The sequence below is a fragment of the Amphiura filiformis genome, chromosome 2 (genome assembly GCF_039555335.1).
Source record: "Amphiura filiformis chromosome 2, Afil_fr2py, whole genome shotgun sequence".
NCBI lineage: Eukaryota > Metazoa > Echinodermata > Ophiuroidea > Amphilepidida > Amphiuridae > Amphiura > Amphiura filiformis.
This window is the reverse complement of record NC_092629.1, coordinates 12,895,104-12,910,811: the sequence shown is the minus strand read 5'-3', so window position 1 is coordinate 12,910,811 and position 15,708 is coordinate 12,895,104. Positions and strand designations below refer to the sequence as shown.

The 15,708-nt window shown below is 36.8% G+C and overlaps 1 protein-coding gene and 1 long non-coding RNA gene across 2 annotated transcripts in view; one reads left to right on the top strand and one right to left on the bottom strand.

Annotated features, from left to right (window-relative positions):
- LOC140138301 (uncharacterized) overlaps window positions 1–15,708 on the bottom strand; it is a 109,482-nt gene that overhangs the window by 19,882 nt on the left and 73,892 nt on the right. The gene's annotated exons all lie outside the window — the stretch shown is intronic.
- Window positions 5,279–8,313, top strand: LOC140145905 (uncharacterized). The gene is made up of 3 exons (XR_011858144.1): window positions 5,279–5,850; window positions 7,768–7,825; window positions 8,210–8,313. It is a non-coding gene; the product is annotated as an uncharacterized lncRNA (long non-coding RNA).

The following is a 15,708-nucleotide window of genomic DNA, read 5'->3' as shown; positions in this document are numbered from 1 at the left end:
AATGAGCTTTGACACCAAAAAAAAAAAAAAACCACTTATACATTGGGTGACTGCAGATCATATGTGAACATACCGTTACTGTGCTATGTTTTACTTAGCTAATAAAATTTTTTTGAAGGTTTTCGTTTTATACTGGAAGTGACACCTTAATGACCTTTGACCCCAAATCTGTGTACACCACATAGACACTGGGTAATAACAATGCATGTGTGCAAGTGGGGTCGCTGTCCTACGTAAGTTGTGGGAGAAGATGCATTTTAGTTGAAATCACGTTTTTGACCCCTGTGACCCCTGCGTGACCTTTGACCCCACAAGTTTCATGTGACATGTAGGGGCATGGTCAATGATCATTGTGACCAAGTTAGGTCAAAATCGATGTAAGCATGTGAGTGCTAGAGCAAATGAAAAATTGACAGAAGAAAGAAGAAAGAACCTGTAAGAAAAAAGACACAGCCGTGACTAACGTCACGGCTGTGTAAAGAACTAAAGATCTAAAAACAAAAGTAAAGAAAATGAGGGCGAAATAAATAAACAGCGTACAGCATGTGCTGACTTGTCAATAACGATAAGAGGAGCATGTACCTCAATAAAGAGTTTAAATAAAACAAGGAAAATCATAATGTGCAGAGGCCTACTTTTCGGATGATATTCACTGAAACAGAAATAAAGAACTAAGTTTAAAGAATTATATAATTTAAGATTAGATAATGAACAATCATACATAAAAATGTGACATGTGTCTGATGATATTTATACACTTCGAGCAAAAAGAACTACTTAACACGCGACATAAATAAATAGCCATATTTTATGAACGAACTGAATGTTGACATTGCGGACCAGGATTTGAAACAAGAACTGTTTTCAAAAAGAAAACGCGGTTGGTATAAAAACATAGCGTGTGCTATCATGATATAAACTTCAAAATCTAAAAACAAAAGTAAAGAAATAATTTAGGGCGAAATAAATAAACAGCGTACAGCAGGTGCTATCTTGTCAATAATGATAAGAGGAACATGAAAAAACCCAGCAGAGAGCATGCACCCCAGTAAAGAGTTGAATAAAGCAAGGAAAAATGTGCAGGAGGCCTACTTTTCGGATGATATTCACAGAAACAAAAATAAACTAGACTTAGCTGTGGTCTAAGACCACGAACACAGCCGTGTTGTGACCCCTTAATGACCTTTGACCCCAAAATATATGAAAACCCCATAGACATTGGCTAATGTCAATGTATGTGTGCATGTGGCATCACTTTGCCATGTTATTTGTGGCAGAAGGGGCATTTTGAAGGTTTTTCGTCTCAGACCGGAAGTGACCCCTTAATGACATTTAATCCCAAATAAAAAAATACCACATATGAATTGGGTAACCACAATTCATGTGTGAACATACTGTTACTGTCCTATGTTTTTCTTATCAAATAAAAAAATTTGAAGGTTTTTCGTTTCATACCGGAAGTGACCCCTTAATGACCTTTGACCCCAAATCTGTGTACACCCCATAGACACTGGGTAATAACAATGCATGTGTGCAAGTGGCGTCACTGTCCTACAGAATCTGTGGAAGAAGATGCATTTTAAAGGTATTTCGTTTTATACCGGAAGTGACCCCTTAATGAGATTTGACCTCAAATAAAAAAAACACCACATATACATTGGGTGACTGCAGATCACATGTGAACATACCGTTACTGTCCCGTGTTTTACTTAGCTTATAACATTTTTTTAAGATATTTTGTTTTTTACCGGAAGTGACCCCTTAATGACCTTTGACCCAAAATCTGTGTACACCCCATAGACACTGGGTAATAACAATACATGTGTGCAAGTGGCATCTCTGTCCCACATTATTTGTGGAAGAAGATGCATTTTAAAGGTATTTCTTTTTATACCGGAAGTGACCACTTAATGAGCTTTGACCCCAAGTAAAAAAAATACCACATATACATTGGGTGACTGCAGATCATATGTCAACATACCGTTACTGTGCTATGTTTTACCTAGCTAATAAAATTTTTAAAGGTTTTTCGTTTTATACCGGAAGTGACCCCTTAATGACCTTTGACCCCAAATCTGTGTACACCACATAGACTCTGGGTAATAGCAATGCATGTGTGCAAGTGGGGTCGCTGTCCTACGTAAGTTGTGGGAGGAGATGCATTTTTAGTTGAAATCACGTTTTTGACCCCTGTGACCCCTGCGTGACCTTTGACCCCGCGAGTTTCATGTGACATGTAGGGGCATGGTCAATGATTATTGTGACCAAGTTAGGTCAAAATCGATGTAAGCATGTGAGTGCTAGAGCAAATGTAATGGTTGACAGAAGAAAGAACTAGACTTAGCTGTGGTCTAAGACCACGAACACAGCCGTGTTGTTACCCTTAATGACCTTTGACCCCAAAATATATGAAAACGCCCATAGACGTTGGCTAATGTCAACGCATGTGTGCACGTGGCATCACTTTGCCATGTTATTTGTGGCAGAAGGGGCATTTTGAAGGTTTTTCGTCTCAGACCGGAAGTGATCCCTTAATGACATTTGACCCCAAATAAAAAATAACACATATGAATTGGGTAACCACAATTAATGTGTAAACATACCGTTACTGTCCTATGTTTTTCTTAGCAAATAAAAATTTTTGAAAGTTTTTCATTTATACCGGAAGTGACCCTTAATGACCTTTGACCCCAAATCTGTGTACACCCCATAGACACTGGGTAATAACAATGCATGTGTACAAGTGGCGTCACTGTCCTACAGAATCTGTTGAAGAAGATGCATTTTAAAGGTATTTCGTTTTATACCGGAAGTGACCCCTTAATGGGATTTGACCCCAAATAAAAAAATACCACATATACATTGGGTGACTGCAGATCATGTGTGAACATACCGTTACTGTCCCATGTTTTACTTAGCTAATAACATTTTTTGAAAGTATTTCGTTTTATACCGGAAGTGACCCCTTAATGACCTTTGACCCCAAATCTGTGTACACCCCATATACACTGGGTAATAACAATGCATGTGTGCAAGTGGCGTCCCTGTCCCACATAATTTGTGGAAGAAGATGCATTTTAAAGGTATTTCTTTTTATACCGGAAGTGACCCCTTAATGAGATTTGACCCCAAATAAAAAAAATACCACATATACATTGGGTGACTGCAGATCATATGTGAACAAACCGTTACTGTGCTATGTTTTACTTAGCTAATACAAATTTGTGAAGGTTTTTCGTTTTATACCGGAAGTGACCCCTTAATGACCTTTGACCCCAAATCTGTGTACACCACATGGACACTGGGTAATAACAATGCATGTGTGCAAGTGGGGCCGCTGTCCTACGTAAGCTGTGGGAGAAGATGCATTTTTAGTTAAAATCACGTTTTTGACCCCTATGACCTCTGTGTGACCTTTGACCCCACGAGTTTCATGTGACATGTAGGGGCACGGTCAATGATCATTGTGACCAAGTTAGGTCAAAATCGATGTAAGCATGTGAGTGCTAGAGCAAATGTAATGGTTGACAGAAGAAGAAAGAAGAAAGAAAGAACCTGTAGAGAAAAAGACACAGCCGTGACTAACGTCACGGCTGTGTAAAACAAGAACTATATAGAAAGTCATGCGAGACATGACACACAAGTCGACCTGTTAATGGGTCAAGTTTGAGCAATTTAGAAATTTGACCTTTGACCCCTAAACTTTGACATTTGGGGTCATAAATATTTTTAACATGTTTAGAATGTCATAAGAATAATTCCTCGATTGGACCAATTTCGAAATTTGACCTTTGACCCCTATAACTTGACCCTTGGGTCACGGATGGGGTCAACTGCTCTTGCATTGCGCTTAGGATGTCATAAGAAAGATTCCTGGTGAATTTCAGCTTAATCGGAACTTATACATAGATTTTGATTTTTTTTAATTTTTGATTGACCTTTTTACCCCCTTAATGACCTTGGACCGCAATGAAAAAAACCTTACGTACACCGACAAAATGCATTGTTCCAATTTTAATTAAAAAATTCTAACATGTTCAGTTCTCGAGATAAAAATTCTTGAAATTATTCAGCTAAAAACAGGAAGTGACCTCTTAATGACCTTTGACCCCCAAAATAAAAATACCATGCATACATCAGGGAACACTAATTCATGTATGATAGTTATATTATTCTGGTCTGTTTATCTTTTGAGATAAAAATTTTTTGAACATTTTTGATAATTTTGGTTTTTGACCGGAAGTAACCCCTTAATGACCTTTGACCCCAAAACTGTAGGCATCCTAAAGACCCCGTCTAGTAGCAATGCATGTGTGCTAATGGCGACACTCTGCTATGTAATTTGTAAAGACAGTGATTTTTTGAATATTATTTACAAGTTTTTCAGACTGTAACCGGAAATGACCCCTTAATGACCTTTGACCCCTTATCAATGAACACCCTATATACACCGACCATAGACGAGTCATGTGACCAAACCGTGTCATCATCTCATGTTGTTTGTAGGAGAAGATACATTTTGAAGAAAAATCACATTATTGACCTCTTTATCGAGGTCAAAGGTCACACGTAGTTCAAAGTCATATGACATGTGCGGGCAATGCCAACGGTCCTTCTGACAACGTTTAGTTAAAATACGTCAACCCGTGACTGAGTTATACGTACGAATGTGGTCGACAGAAGAAAGAAAGAAAGAACTAGACTAAGCTGTGGTCTAACCCACGAACACAGCCGTGTTGTGACCCCTAATGACCTTTGACCCCAAAATATATGAAAACGCCCATAGACATTGGCTAATGTCAATGCATGGGTGCACGTGTCACCACTTTGCTATGTTACTTGTGGCAGAAGGGACATTTTGAAGGTTTTTCGTCTCAGACCGGAAGTGACCCCTTAATGACATTTGACCCCATATAAAAAATACCACATATGAATTGGGTAACCACAATTCATGTGTGAACATACCGTTACTGTCCTATGTTTTTCTTAGCAAATAAAAAATTTTGAAGGTTTTTCGTTTTATACCGGAAGTGACCCCTTAATGACCTTTGACCCAAAATCTGTGAGGACCCCATAGACATTGGGTAATAACAATGCATGTGTGCAAGTGGTGTCGCTCTCCTACGTAATGTGTGGGAGAAGAAGCATTTTAAAGGTATTTCGTTTTATACCGGAAGTGGCCCCTTAATGACCTTTGACCCTAAATAAAAAAATACCACATATACACAGGGTAACTACAATTTATGTGTGAACATACCGTTACTGTCCTATCAGTACGACGTCCAACTCGCGATTTGACCGTTAAAGGTCAAGTTTTTACGATGCGAACTTCGCATTGACGAACTGAGCCCTCGTGGGTATCAAGATCGATATATTTTCGCGCGTCATAAGCGGGTTTACTTCTCTAATCGATTCTAAAAGGTCAGATTGATTGTTTTAAACCGGGTTTGTTTTAAAATAAACCTAGTTATAGGAACTTTCTTAATATATATCTGGGATTAACCTTGCTAATCCGGTTAGGAAAATATCATCCCCAGCAGCGGCGTCCTTGACTGTACTGGTAAGTGGTATTTTACGATTGTTTACGCTAAGTTGATTAGAATATTTCTTGTCTTATCCCTGTGAGCCTAAATTACATGCATGCATTTGTTTCATTAGTATTTTAGGCAACTTTTGATTGTAAAACCGTTAATGAGCAAGATACGGATTGTAGAGAAAAAGTGTCTCAAAATTGGAGCAAAATTCGGCACACGTGCATGACATGTGCGCTTGCGATATGCTCTTTCACATGTGTTGTCAGTGCACGAATATGGCGATTCGCCGAACAACGATTGTACTGTAACATGATTGGTAAGCTTATACATGTATTAAATAGCCATAAACTCACTGCTGCATTACATCAGGTATTGTCATGATTGTTTATTCGTAATTTACAATGCTGATCCTGATGGCCATTATGTCAATTTTTCGATAATTCTGTCGGGTCAATGACAAGTTCTGAATGTCGAATGTCAATCAAACTCAAACAAATTCAACATATTTATACCAATTCATGAATTACCATGTCCATGTATTATGATACGAGACAAGATCCCAGCATAGCATTCAGCTGCTATGACCTAAATCCTAATTTTACTGACTTTTCATTTGGTTTGCTCTTGCCGTCTTGGACTTCATGACTTGGTACAATATTCGAGAAATCTACAATGTATCTACATGTACATGTACTGTCAAGTGACGTGTGTACAACTCCTGTTACTTTCGTGTCTGAATTTTGATGATTTTTACTATCGTCCGGATGAGCAAATCACTGAATAGGCCTTTAATATTGATAATTTACAACCTGTTTAACCTCTCCATATATTCATACATTGCTCACCTGTGTTTTCATATCATATTTTGTTATGAAAAATGATTATAATTTATGGAGCAACAATTTCTTTTATTCCGGTTGAACTTCAGTAATAATGTAGTTTAACAACTTCTCGGTTGGACTAATTGAAGAGGGCGTGTTGGTTACTTTGCCGTCGCATTCAAGTGTGCTTCATTTTTATTCTAAAATGCTATTGTGGTCGCGTGTATCAGATGAAATTGATACACAACTTGCTGGCGCAAGTTATCAACGTACACTGTATGTATGGCTACTGACGCAAGTTATGGTTACCGATGCATACCAACGCAAACATTTTTTATTTTTTATTTCGTTCCTAATTTTTTGTTTCTTGCGCCAACAATTTTTTTCTTGACAACTTTTAGTTAAAGGAGTCTCGGCAATCATAACATTCAGGGCTCCCACGGTCCTTGAAAGTCCTTGAATTTGAAAACACCTTTTCAAGGCCTTTAAAGTCCTGGAAAACTGCACACAGTCCTTGAAAGTCCTTGCAAATTGGAATTTAAAATATAATTTTGACAAAATTTGGGGAGGAGCTGTCACTTTGTTAATATGTGCCGCATGGAGAGCGATCATGATTTTTGTGTTGTGGTAAGTCCTTGAAAATCGTGCTTTTGGACCTTGAAAGTCCTTGAATTTTAAAAAGGTGCTGGAACCCTGAACATTATTCCTATGTTACAAAAACAATTATCAAGCACGAATCACATGGTTTTATTTAAAACAAACTCAAATTGACCATAAAAACGAATAAAAACAGTCGGCTCTCATCAACACACGATATTCAAAATTCCCGCGCCGAAATTGTGTAAGTGCAATGACGTAATGGTTATTTGTGTCGTCAGCCTTCATTGTATTTAACTGGGACGTCATTGCACTCGACAATTTCGGCGCCCGGCAGCTCAACTTCTTTATTAGGCAAAACATTTTTTTGTTGTGTTGCCCTCAAGTGGGAAAAATTGAAATTTGGGTCGGTCGGTCGATTATCCTTTTTTTTTTAGACAGTCTTCAGTTTTTAAAAATCCCCACATATTAAATAATTCTTTTTCCATTAGGGAGATTTGTCAATTTTGACTAATCTGGATACTTGTTAGATTATCAATTTAAGACTAGTCTTTCAATAAAATATTAATTCTGTAACTTTATTAAATTTAGGCCTGTTTTTGGTACTTTTTGCCCAATTTCACACGCATTGTCAGTTTGTTTTTAGGAAAGTGCAGTCTCATGCCTGATGTATGTAGCCAAATGTTATGAATTTAACAAGTCATCAAGAGGAGCTATAAATCACTCTTGCAAATGCAACTGAAGAGGAGCTGTACTGTAGAAAATGCTGTTCCTGATTGTGCCTGATTAATTTATTTGTTGCATTATGCTTTCAGACTTCAGAGGAACTGTTGTTGAATAACGGGTGTGCCCAACTGAGAAGTGCCGGAGAAGGTATGTATACTTTACAATGCAATATATTTTTCTAATGTTTGCTGCATGTATACATTGACTGTCAAAATTCTGTCCTGATAATTGATTCACACCAACATTGCAACAGCAACTTGCTTTCTTCAGCTGTTGAAATTTAAAATATAAAACTGCATTAAATTGTGTTTTGTTATATTGCGCAAGTCCATATAATACTGAAAACTTTTCATGCAAGTATGATATTGTAATGTAATTTGTAATATTGTAAAGTTGCATTGATTTGTGGAAGCCCCACAAGAAACAAACTGGGAAGTTGGTATGCATGGAGAAAAATGTATCACTGTTAAAAAATAAAAGGTGCAAGGTACTATATTAACCATCTATCTCTGTTTTGTTTTTGTCTTGCAGATGGAAAGGTTTGTACATATGGAGTTCATTTGACTCAACACAATTTAAGGCATAGTGCCATGCTTACAACCTACACATTCGTGGAAACTCAGGTTGTGAAGCTGCAGGAATACTGCCTTCCTTTTTATTGATGTGATTTACGGTGGCATGATGACCAATGCTTGCAACCAATGACGTGTGGTGTGAAGCTGGATCAAATGTGCCACCTTTTTATTTGATTCACAATGGTATAAACTATGCCCAATGCTTGCAACCAATAAAGTGATGTGAAGCTTGAGATACAACTATGCCACCTTATTATACTAACCAGTGATTGGAAAATAGCTGCCACACTAGTGAGATGTTTGCAACCAATCACCAATGGTGTGAAGCTGGATACAAATATATCATGATCAAGGAATATGAGTCTAAAGTTAATTTTTATTAGTTCCGCAGTCCAGGAAATGCAGATACGCACTGGTGAATTGCGATCGCGTAGAAGGGACAACTTGACAAGGTCGTCTACTATGCGCCGCGCCAACAACCAATGGGTAAACCGACTTGTTATCAAGTTTGTTGATCAGCCAATCAGCGTGATTGTTTATCTCTTCTGTTTGTACGCTCATACACGCTTGGCGCACAGCTCATGAGCTCAGACCGCGGAAGTTATAAAAATTAACTTTAATGTCAGCAATTTTCAGGTTTGATTATTAGCAATTATTCATTCAAACACCATTAAAAGTGGACTTTTTCACTGTTAGAAATAAAATTAAACAAGACTAACAACGGTTTATATCAATAACTCAAAATCAATATCAGGACCATTAGACTCATTATCTTGTGCCAACTTTCAGAGGAAAATTTCAACTCAGCAGATTTCACCTTGAAGTTCTTTTGCTGTTTTTGACAAAATATATAAAATTAATATTTTGCCTCAATTACAAATTTATAACACCTTTGTTTGAAATCTTACAATACTGCTATTGAGATTTTTCTGAATTTCCCATATTACCGCATTATGTCCAATTTTTGTTTGTTTGCATTTTTAACATCTTGTTAAGTTTTTTAAATAGTTTCTTAACACTTTTTTTTTTGGCCTTATAATGAGCTGCAATTAAGATGCAACTAATGTACAGAACAATCCTGTACATTATTAACTGTAATACTAATAGTAATACTATTATTTACTATAAATATGCTATATTGTATTGTCCATTTGGCTCCCTCAAGACAGTGATGTTTGCACTTTGACATACGTTGCAGGTGTACAGATGTAGCGCTTTTGATCGCGCATGTAAACGCACCAATTCATCTCACGCGAGTTAATACTACACGCACTAGAGCATGCACTGATTTTACGATCTCGAGCAAGCCAAATGGATCCCTACAGTGTTAAGATGGATCAAATGAAATCTCTGCATTACTGATCAATTATTTTCCAACAAGCTATCGAAGCACGGTCTTTTTCTCAGATCTATCACATTTTCAGTATATTAACTCACTTTGGGTCACAATGATAGGTACATAGATGGGGTACAGAGCTTAAAGGATGGGGTATGAGCATTTGGACAGTATTTTGTGGGACATGAGCAGGGACAAACGATTTGCGCGGAACTTTTTTCCGCGCAATCTCCACGCAATTGGCTATTTTTTTCCTATGGGCATTTGCATTGAAAAAAAAGTGGAGAAGGGTAATATAGAAATGGAGAGGGGGTAAGACACAATTCACCTTTCGGGAAATACCATAAGCCTTTGTGGGTAGACCTCTGATGTTGTCATGCCGATGTACACATTGTTACTGCGCACTTCATGGCTTTCAAATGCACAGTAACGATGTTCGCTAAATGATGTACACATTGGCGTGGTGTCAAAGGACCACATCTCAGGTCTACATGCAAAGGCTTATGGGATTTACCAAAAATGTGAATTGGATAGGTGTACATGGAGGGTATGACAATGAAGACTCATTTCAGAAAAAGTGTTTGTTTTATATGTGGTGCATAATTGTGGTATTAAATGGCATGTGTATGCAATCTAAAGAATTGAAATGTATTGTTACATAAATAATGATGACTTGTGTAACCCTTATCTTCAGATATGGTACTTGAATTTGTGCTTTTTTGTAGTACAAACTTTTGTTGATACAATGTGGTGCATAATGGTGCATGGTGGTATGAAAAATGGTGAATGGCTTGTAGATGATATGACGATTTATGATACCGTCATCTTCAGTAATGGTACTTGAATTTGTGCTGTTATGTCGTACAGACTGTTTGTTTACAATGTGGTGCATGGTGGTATTAAAATGGTGAATGGCTTGTGTATTATGCAAATGCAAAGAATTGTAATGTATTGTTAATACAAAGTGAAATGTAAATGTATAAGAACGTATGTCCCTGGCATAGCGGGTGGTCAAGAGCATGAACCATTGATATGAATGATACAATTACCTCAAAGAATTGGAATGGTATTAGTCATCAAATGGAGACATGCTAAAACCCAAAATACATTTGTATTTTTGAAAATGTGCTACTTGAATTCAAATGACATAAACTGTCATGATAGAGTGAATTTTAAGTGATAAGTGTAATGTTTAATGTAGGTGACTGACCCATGTTGTGGTAAATAAAATGGCTGTGAAGAACTCATATAGTTGTTAAGAAATTTGTGACAAATTTCTGTTTGATACAAAATAAAATGTGATTAGAAAATATTTGAACCAATGTGTGTTTTGTTAGCTGTAGTTGTGATTGACCAAGAGCAGGAGATGTAATTCCGATCCAGCAAATGTCCTGATGAGGCTAAACTATAAAAAAAAAAGCTATGTCTCAAAGCAATTGGCAGTTCCAAACACGAATGCGGTTGTTTTTTTAAGATTTTTTTAAAGATTTAAAAAAAAAAATTTGAATTAATTAATATGTCATTTGCTAGTGTTCTTTTTACTTAAAAGTACACAGCATAAAATTTAGGTTCTTTTACACAAAGAAAAACGGCAAAAAACTATAAAAAAAAGGAAACAAAAAATTATTTTGTCATTTCAACCGAAATGGACGTGCTAAGAAAAACAAAATTTGCATGGGCGCTTTGAGACGGGACTTTTTTTAACCTATGTATGAACCAAAAGTGAGTCATCAAATTTTTTTTGGTGAGGGCTCATTCCAGGCCTTGGGACTCGCTGGATATGATTGAGGGGGGGCACTATTTTTAAATAGAATTTGTCAAATTTTGATTCCAATGAGGAGGGCATGCCACGCCCTATAAGACTGTGCCACAGAGTCCATCTCAATCTCATCCGAGCAAGCACAGGCCATTTGTGTATTCTTGTATCTGCAATCCAGTCCAAGTCGGTGCAGAGTCCCAAAACTATAGTACAACCGGAGTCCAGCGAGTCTGTATCCAGCAAAAGTATAATGACATGTTGATCATCCAAATTCAAAATCACTGTAAAAAAGGCCACCAAATTTTAGGATCCGATCGGACTCATTATGTTTTGATGAATCCAAGTGTGTGAAAATATCGGAGCCAAAACATAATAATGATAAAATTAGATGCTTTACGCCCAATATTTATTGGTCTTGCTATGATTTTTAAAATATTGTACTCGACCATAGCTCTACCAATAGATATGGGCTCAATCGATCCAATTTTATATCATTACTTGCCCGGGTTCATCAAGTACCATGCTTCCCTCCCAGCTATTCCCCAAGTGGGTTCATATCTGTCCTTCATAGAAATAGTGGGTACTCGTTATGAAGGGGCTTTTGGCATGATAGGCCTATTATCACTTCTACTAAATGCTGCTACTCATCAAAGCCTGTTCAGCATCCGTACCTGTGAATGTCATCTGATAGGCATATTTGAGTTAATAGTGAAAACGAGGAATTTTAATTTGCGCGGATATTGAAAACAGCATTCGCGGGAAATTCACTAAACTGTAATTTAGAAGTCTCTTCATAATAAATAAATACTTCAAATCTAACATTTCTGCTCGGGATACGTTTTGTTTATTTACATAGTTTGGGAATCTCGAATCGGGATTCCCCGTGACGTAGCCGACCTCGCTGATTTGACTGTTTTAAGTTATTTACGAAAATGTGAAATAAACAATGATTTTGATAGGTAAAATAAAAAATAAATATTTTTCATGTAAAAATATTTAATTCTATCATTTCTTTATGAACGTAAGTGAGAATTTGAATTTATTGGAACATTTAAGATGGGGATGCGTGACCAAGGTCAATCTCCGTCTGGCGCACGGGTTTCCGAATTTTGCACTGCTTAATCTTCGCACGTTGATATGATTTATGGCTGTCTTATCCCTGGAGAGTACTTGGAAACTTCATTATAGTGTTTATTATGACAGTGGCTACCTCTGGATTTACTTCAAATTTTTGAGCAAATACGGGAAATATTTAAAAAAAAATTATTAACGCCACGAACATCCAGATTTTAGTGATTTCATGACATGACTTGCAGCCAAAACACGGCGATTTTTTCCGATATAATCATCTCGAAATTCCTCCTGAATACATTTAAGACAAGCATTGGAATGATATTTCACAATATAGGTAAGCAGTTTTGTAACAGGTCTTCCGATTTTGAAAGGAATTCACTGTGTTTGTGCCTTGGTGCATTATAAAATTTGCGACAGTAAAATTTAAAAAATTTAAAAATGTGAAGGGCGCCATCATAGCTAATAAATCGCCGAGGTCACTCAATGGACGTCGTACTACTATGTTTTTCTTGGCAAATAAAATTTTTGAAGGTTTTTCGTTTTATACCGGAAGTGACCCCTTAATGACCTTTGACCCCAAATCTGTGAGGACCCCATAGACACTGGGTAATATCAATGTATGTGTGCAAGTGGGGTCACCGTCATACGTAATCTGTAGGAGAAGAAGCATTTTAGTTGAAATCACGTTTTTGACCCCTATGACCCCTACGTGACCTTTGACCCCATGAGTTTCATGTGACATGTAGGGGCATGGTCAATGATGGTTGTGACCAAGTTAGGTCTAAATCGGTGAAAGCATGTGAGTGCTAGAGCAAATGTAATGGTCGGCAGAAAGAAAGAAAGAAAGAAAGAAGAACCTGTAAGAAAAAAGACACAGCCGTGACTAACGTCACGGCTGTGTAAAGAAAGAAGAAGAACGCCAAGAAGACAATACAAGCCGACGTTCGTCGTCGGCTTGTAAGAACCTGTAAGAAAAAAGACACAGCCGTGACTAACTAAATTATATAATTTGAAATTAAATAATGCAAAATCATACATAAAAATGTGACATGTGTCTGATGATAATTATACACTTCGACCAAAAATAAACAAAATACTTAACACGCGACATAAATAAACAGCCATCTATCAAGAATGACAAGAGGAACATGAAAAAAAACACCTAATATATGAGAGCATGCACCCCAATAAAGAATTGCTTTAATATAAACCAATGAAAAATCATGACATGTGAAATGTATGTTGAACTGAGTTGTTTTCCCGGCCCCTGTGGCTACTGGTGTGCACCCTAAAAGGCCCTTGTTATAACCAGTGGTGGCGGCATGATTTTTCCCGTGCATGAGGGTTTAGGCCAAATTAAATTATATGTCTAAACTTGAGGTTGCATGTGTAAAACATGGTCTTTTTTAACGCATGTTTGGGGTATTGAAATGATATTTTTTTGGCTTGCACAATCATGGTAAAGATCCATCTCATACATAAGAGATTATAGGACATACAATACTTGGTAGGCCTAATGATAATGCGTAAACTTTGTACGTGTTTGGGAACTGAAATACTGAAAACGCAAACGTCATGGGAGGCTCTGTCTCACCAGTTGCATTAAGGCCTTGTTATAACCAGTGGTGGCGGATGATTTTTTTCTTGGGGGGGGGGGGAGGGTCACACAAGGTTCTGAACAGAAACGTCACATACGGACCAACCCACACTACCGAGAACCGCGAATGCCGAGAACCGCGAAAGCCGAGAACCGCTCTAGTTTTGATTGACTACTTCGCCAATATTGTAAGAGAATGGAAATTGTTTTGAAAAGTTTAAACAATCATTATAGAAAATCTCTTTCGGAATGCACTATTTCTAAAAGGTAGTGTAATTCGCAAAGATGATAATCATTTGATATAAACAGAATGGCGATATGATACAAAATATACTAACCTGTGCATGTTTCTCCATCTGCCATGTAACCAGCCTTACATGCACACGTGAAGGAACCATCTGTATTGGTACAATCAGCATTTGTGTCACAGGTATCAGTACCTAAAGTACATTCATCTTTATCTGGACAAAAATGTATATAATAAGAATATTTTTATTAGATCATTAGAAGGACCGTAAATGATAACCATTATTTGGCATCAAAATAAAGCACATAAAATAGAATCAATTTCTAAATCAGTTAAAGAACTATAGATGAGGTGACCTATGATGTCACATGTTTACATTCAGACCGCCCTCTGTTGTTTCAAGTCAGGCAAAATAACACAGAAGTGTCTATGACAGACCACATAAATCTCTTTAAAACTCAACTTTTAAAAACCTTTGAAGTTTTGTGTGATATTATGTATATAGCTTGATGCATTTATAAACAAGATTGATATCATTTTTGTATTATTTGCTTTGAAACCAAAGTTAATGAATAAAAATCAACTTCTTCCATGTAAACTATAGTGTTTTTTGCCTGACACTTTTGATCACAGACCAACAGAGGGCGTATCAAATGTATACACATGTCATCTCATCTATATTTTCAGACATAAAAACACAACGAAGATAATGCACTCCATTTAACTACTTCCGATGCTACATTGCTTAATTTAGAGGTAAAATACAGGAAAATTGTGTTTACTGTATTAGAAAGCGAGTTTATATCTTATAACCTATATGGGGCTATTTCAAAAGTAAATTTATTATATAAGAACTTATTTTGAAGTATGGTCAAAAGAATAGTTAAACTGTTTCTCGTACTCATAAAATTGAACCATAATACACTAAAAACTCAAGAAAGCTTGAATACTTTGGCTTTGTTTGGAAACATATTGTATCATTTTGATTAACCACTCCACCAATATTGTAAGAGAATCGAATTTGTTTTGAAAAGTTTAAACTATCATTGTAGAAAATCTCTTTCGGAATGCACTATTTCCAAAAGGTAGTGTAATTCGCGTAGGTGATAATTATTTGAAATAAATAGAATGGCGATGTGATACAAAATAGACTAAGCTGTACATGTTTCTCCATCTGCCATGTAACCAGCCTTACATGCACATGTGAAGGAACCATCAGTATTTTGATTGGATTGTTAGAAGGAGTGTATGAAATATCTTATTTGAAATAAATAGAATGGCGATGTGATACAAAATAGACTAACCTGTACATGTTTCTCCATCTGCCATGTAACCAGCCTTACATGCACATGTGAAGGAACCATCAGTATTGGTACAATCAGCATTTGTGTCACAGGAATTAGGATGCACAGCACATTCATCTTTATCTGAACAAAAATTGT